At 46.6% G+C, this 6180-nt stretch overlaps 1 pseudogene; it reads right to left on the minus strand.

Moving 5' to 3' along the window:
* Positions 1–2668: 2668 nt before the first annotated feature.
* On the minus strand, positions 2669–5016 carry LOC118989796 (L-lactate dehydrogenase A chain-like; annotated as a pseudogene).
* Between the last annotated feature and the right edge of the window lie 1164 nt (positions 5017–6180).

Consider the following 6180-nt stretch of genomic DNA (forward strand, 5'->3'; position numbering starts at 1 on the left):
GTTATTATTAATATTATTTCAGTGGAGTCTTACTGTCTCGGGATGAGAGAGATGACACACAGAAGTTTCTACGTGCAAAAAGAAGCCTGGAGGGACATGGCAGGGACTAGAAGCATTAGACTTCTCTTTGGGATTTTGATACAAAAGTAATGTTAATCATTGGACAAAGTCCTGCTTTAGGACAATACACTATGGCCAGTTTTGTTCTGAGATATGCCCGCTGGCACCACTGAGCAGGGGTGTGGGTGGGGGAGGGGCACAGCATCAGCAGGAATTCTGTCATCAGGAGACAGTACCTTCGTAGAGTGAGGCCTTAGCTCCCACCCCACACCCAGCTATAGGGTCTGATTCCCCTCTAGCCTAGCTCCAGCCTGGGCTTTAAATCTTGTTTGCCCGACACAGCTGGCAGCCGCTGTCTTCTTGTTTCCTGGGCCTTCTCTCCACTGATACTGTCTCTCACTAGACCACTCTTGGCTGAATGGCACCAAGAATCATCCACCCTGTGTGAGAGAGGCCTATTCAATATGCTTTGGAACAGATCAGAAGCTAGGCTTCGTTTTGTTTTGTTACTTGCATGCCAAGCTGTCACCTAGAACTTAGTGAAGGGTATGAACATGCCTATCAATTATCCAGTATTCAAAGGCGATTTTGATATTCCTACCAGGAGTCTCTTTATGCTCAAATGAGCATGCAGTATTTCGCAAAGGTAAGCGTTCCAGGAGGGCTGCTAATTATTTGAAACTAAGGTTCTTGGGTGACTGCGAACAGCAATTGATAGACCCCAGGAATGGTTCCCCGTTGGACACGATCTACAGTTGGTGAGGAACTCTCTGGGGAGCTATTTGAAAAAGTAAGGGGGACCCACTGGATGTTTCATTAGCAGCTCATGTGAGAGCAGCGATGAGACTCGAAGGGAACTGCAGGCATTTTTGTGTCCCTGATGGGAAGCGGCATTGCCCCTGGGCAGCACTGTGGTTACTGAGGGGCTCGGGTGGTGGCCTGAGGGCAGCATTGAGTCGCGGCTATTGAAGGAGCAGAACCTGCAATAAAATTCTTCTGGGGTGTGGGAGAGGGAACAGTTCATCTGAGGCCCATGCCCTCTCCCTTTTTCTCTACTCCTGCAGCTGGATCTGTGGATGGTTCCAACTTCAAGGTCAAGCCTGTTTCAAATTCTGAGCCAATCTCAACAGGCAAGGGCAGGGACTTTCAGTCATTCATCTTGTCATGCTTTCATTTATTCAACACATACACACGCACTCAGTGACAGGCATTGTTCAAGGCATAAAGGGATAAGAATATGGAAGGCATGATTTTTTCCCCACAAAGCAGCTCCCCACCTACAGCTAGAAATGGACACATAAATCACCCTAATCTTTGATTTGTTCTTCAGGTCCTGCCCCGCCCCAGAGTCAGTCTCTGCCGGACTCTGACTTGCTCCACAATCTCTGCCCCGATCGGCTCCTCTTTCTAGCCCTATGCTGCCAGGAAGCAACAGTGTTTCGTGCCTCCCTTCCAAGGTATGGGATCGTCTCACACACAGCGAAGTGAAAAACGAAGGGGGAGGCCAGAAGAATGAAGGAGTAGGCCCTACTGAGAAGGCAAGGGTGTCAAGAGTAGATGCGGGACAAGGCTAGAACATTCGACGGGACAAGGAGGAAAGGGGCAACACAGTAGGCCTGCCCGTGTCTGTGTCGCTGTTATCTAAAGCTTAAATTTCTAGCTTTGTCATGAAAAGGAAGTTTGGTATGATTCCCAATATTTCACAGTGGTCATGATCAGTGGTTGGAAGTCAGGCCAACCTGAATCCAAGCCAGCACTTCTCTTAGACCCAAGTGGAAGGGGCCCCTCCCTGCCCAGGCCCCACTCTCCTACACACGTGCACATGCACACTCACTGAAAAGAGACTTCCTTGAAATTTTCCACGTGCTTGTCTGGTGCTGTAAAGGTCCCCTAATCTCAGACAGGATCTGCACGGTCCCTGTCCTTGTTTGTCCCCTTGGGATGTGTATGACCTTCTACCCATGCATGGGGTCAACAAGATGTCCCCTGTCCCCTTCCCAGAAAAGCAGCCTGGCCATTCGTTGCTTCTGCTGGGTCGCATGGTATTTCTTTCACATGATATTAAGCTGCCTGAACAGTAATGATAGGCTGAATTTTGTACTTTCACTCCTGTACCACAGAAGACTCCTTCATGGCTCTGGGTTACCAATGTCCACCCCTGGCCCTTGGGCTTGAGTGGCATGCGTGCCTGTGCTTAGACTCACGTGTCTGCATTCTGATCACAGTGCTGGCTCCAGACTGTAGGCCCATCAGGGCTGAGGTGACGCAAGCTGCATTACTCTGCACACTCCTCCTCAGCAGTCTTCCGGGCAGCTGTGTCTGTCTCCTCTGAGGGGTTTTGGAGAACAACTGTCACTCTGCAAGACCAATTGGTCTTCTGATTGATGATGTCCTCTCCTTCCTCCAGCCAATGTGATGACATCTGTTTCCCGAGTTAGTTTGGACTCCTGGGCCATGCAGACAGTCCCGTCCTGAAGGGACTGTTTGTTCTTGCTCTGCAATGAACCTCTTACCTGTCTTTCTTCCCCACTGTTCAAGGTTTATTTGGTGTTTTTTAGTTGGTATGACATTGAATAGTTGGCTGTATTATTTATATGTAGACTCTTCATTTTACATTATATGGCAAGGTACACTAATTTGATACATGTGGTACACAAAATAAAATCCTTAAGGACAGTTATGCACAAGATATGCAACACTGGATTTAAACATTGGATCCCAGGATGTGATTGACTGGAGAGGAAAGAGTTACACTAGGCACTCTGGGTAAAAGAACCACAAGTTACGTAACACACAGCGAACACTCATCTAGTTTGAAGGGCAACTGCGGTGTGTGCAACATTGGCAGTGGTGCCTTGAGGAGGTGGAACTGTTTCACACTAACCAGGTTAGGACTACGTAAGGTAAGTACCACCCAGCATCAGGTCAGAGATGCAGGTGAACCATTATATTTCTGTCTTTAGGACATTGGTGTTTTTAGTCACAGATCAGATAAAGGGGACAATATGCACTAAATCTCCAACTAAAATCCTGTGGTAGCCTCGACAGTGAGGCGGCACGGCATTAGAAGACTTTAAAACTGCAGCTCCTTCTGGATCCCCCACAGCGTATCTGCACTCTTCTTCAAACGGGCCTCCTCCTCAGGTGTCAGGGTCACCTTCACTACATCTGAGATTCCATTCTGCCCCAAGATACAAGGAACCAAGGCAGATGACTTATTTTATTCCATAGAGACCCTTAATTATGATAGAAATTAGATGCCCCTGCCTAAGATTTTCCATTTTTCCTTTTCCGAAATCTGCCACAGACAGTCCAGTGGTGTAGGAGGTGTAACCTTTCAGTTTGACCACCTCATCCGCACTGTTAACCACCTGCTTGTGAACTTTCCCCCGCTGTTCCTCATCTACATCAGTGCCTAAACCAGGGTGCAGAGTCTTTAGAGATAACAGCAACTTTTACTCTACTGCATATAGGCACTCTACTACATACAGGGAGTCTCCATGCTCCCCAAGGACCCACCCATGACAGCGTAATGAGTGAACTCTCAGCCCTTCCCCCATTAGGTAAGGGATTGGGCTGAATCCAGATTGCAACTACTTCAAATACTTAGCGTTTGGGAAGCTGCCTATCTCCCAAGACACGTCGGTCAAGACATCCACTGGCTTGGAAACAGTAAGCAATTTGCAGTTAGGACTGTATTTTACAACATTAGGAATGATGAATGTAAAGATGTTCATGTTGTCCTGGACCAAATGAAGATGGTTCCTCCCTCTTGTTGGTGTGCCCCAGCTGTGGCAATAACCAGCTTAGAATTGGGAGTCATATTCTGGTCTTTGCCACAGACAATTTTTGGTGTTCTAAGGAAAAGGCTGAGAGCCTTTTCATCTCTTCCTTCAATTTGCTTTTCGTGACATCAACAAGAACAAGTTTATCTGCCAAGTTCTTCATTACGATGCTGATGGCACAGATCATGCCAACAGCACTAACCCCAGTGACTGTGATTTTATTCTGGGCACTTTTTTTTGAGAAGAAGATTCACAATCAGCTGATCATTGAGAACTGCCCTACTGGGCTCAGAACCAAAAAGAATGGCATGTGGGCCTCAGTGGCACGTGGCATTGGATCCGGACTTGGCAGCGGCCGATCCAGTCCTCACCTGTCTTAAGAAAGACTATTTTGGTTTTATGTTTCCTCTTTAATTTTAGTTCATGCATTTGGACAAGAGGGCTCAGGGAAAGAGACAGAGATTAAAATGACCTTATGAAGTTAAGGTTGTGGGACAAAACTGAATTTTTTATGAAAACAGTTAAGGAATCAATTTTGAGGTCTTTTTGGGAGAAGGCAAATGGGTGGTTAAATTATTGCCTTTGAGTACAGGCAATGATTTTATGCAGGATATATAGAAAATGTATTCCTTATGTCTGAAAAGACTAACAGTAGGAAATGAAATTAAGTTAGGGCCAGAGAGATTTCAGAATAATAAAGGCTAACCAGAGAAAGCCTTCCCCTGGGAGGGCATTGGAAGGGAATTAGACAACCACTCACTCAACCAGTGTTCTCTTGAGAATTGTCAGGGTTTAGGGAAGGGGGGGTGTTGCAGGTGTGATCCCAGCCGTTTTTATCCAGATGTTCGGCCTCAGCAGAAATGTAACTGCTTAGCTGGGGACCCTGAAGAGGTAACAAGTCTTGACCTCAGGAGCAAATGATTTTCAGGGACGACCCTGGACAGCATAACAGACCTTCTGGACTGTGCTTTTCCCCTTCCCTGGCTGTAAAAAGGGAACCTTGTCTTTGCTCTTTAATGTCCAGGAAAAGTCACTGAGACTTATATGCAAAAATAAGTTCTTTGGAGGATTCACAGTCTCACCCAAGCCCACATCAGCCAACTTTCTGTGCACCATGTTCTGGGCACACCGAATGTTCCCACCATTTCTCAAACATACACTGCTCCTTCATCATGACATCTTCTTTTCTTAAAATGAGTTTCCCTACTCTTCCCCATCCCTACTGTGGCCAATTCCTACTCATCTTTTAAGCTCAGCTTAAATGTCATTGCCTCTGTGGAAAGTTCCCCGCTGCCTCAAACTGAGTCAGACTGAGTCCTATTTCTGTGTTGCTGAACTGCCCTGACCACACTGTTGTCTCCTCTCAGGACTGAGCTCAGTGTGGATAGAAGTCATATTTCAGTCAGTTTTTCAGTTGCTCCATCGATAAGCAAATGATTTGTTAGGCACCTTCCATGTCACAGGCACCATGCCAAGTACTGCAGACACACACAGGAACAAGATGGATGGGATTACTTCCCATCTGGGTGGGATGCTAATAAATAAAGAGGCAGTTACAATACAATTTGATCAGTTGAATTCCTGTAGATGAAGAGGATGCAGAAAAGTGTTTCAGGCAGAGGGAACCACATATGTAAATGTTGGCAGCCAGGCAAAACATGGTACATTTGAGGAAGAAAAAGAAGCTCATTATTGCTGGAGAATACTGGCAAGAAGCTAGAATGACATGGGGATAGAGAGAGGACCAGGAGCTGTGTTATCCTGTGCCGCCCGAGCCCTCAAAGAAGACTAAACTTCATCCTAAGAGCAAGGAGGACCATCTGGAGGGTTTTAGGCAGGTAAGTGCTATCTCCGATTTGCATGTTGAAAGATGATTTTGGCTGCATTTAAGGAACAGATAAGCAGAAAATTAAAGGCCAGGATAGCAGTTAGGAAGGATTCTAGTGAAATCAGGGTAGCCTGCTCCAAGCGGGTAGCAGCAAGAAGACTAACGGATTGTTAGCAGAGGCAATAAACCAAATGGCTACGGGTGGAAGGTAGAGGTGGTAATGGAGGAAAGGGCTCAGTGGAAGCTTCTTGGCTCCTTTCTTGGACGATGTTTAGTGAAGGTGTGCTAGCTTCCCAGGGCTTCCGTAACAAGCATCACAAATTATGTGGCTTAGAGCAACAGCATTTATTGTCTTGTAGTCTTGAGGTCAGAAGTCCGAAAGCAAAGTGCTGGCAGTGCCATGCACCATCCAATGGGGTTAGAAAGAATCTGTTCCAGGCATCTCCCTAGCTTCTTGTAGCCTCAGGAGTCCCTGGCTTGTAGGTGGCTGTCTGCCCCATGTGTCTC

This window comes from Sturnira hondurensis, unplaced genomic scaffold (assembly GCF_014824575.4).
Source record: "Sturnira hondurensis isolate 20B ecotype Veracruz unplaced genomic scaffold, ASM1482457v3 Scaffold0006505, whole genome shotgun sequence".
Lineage (NCBI taxonomy): Eukaryota > Metazoa > Chordata > Mammalia > Chiroptera > Phyllostomidae > Sturnira > Sturnira hondurensis.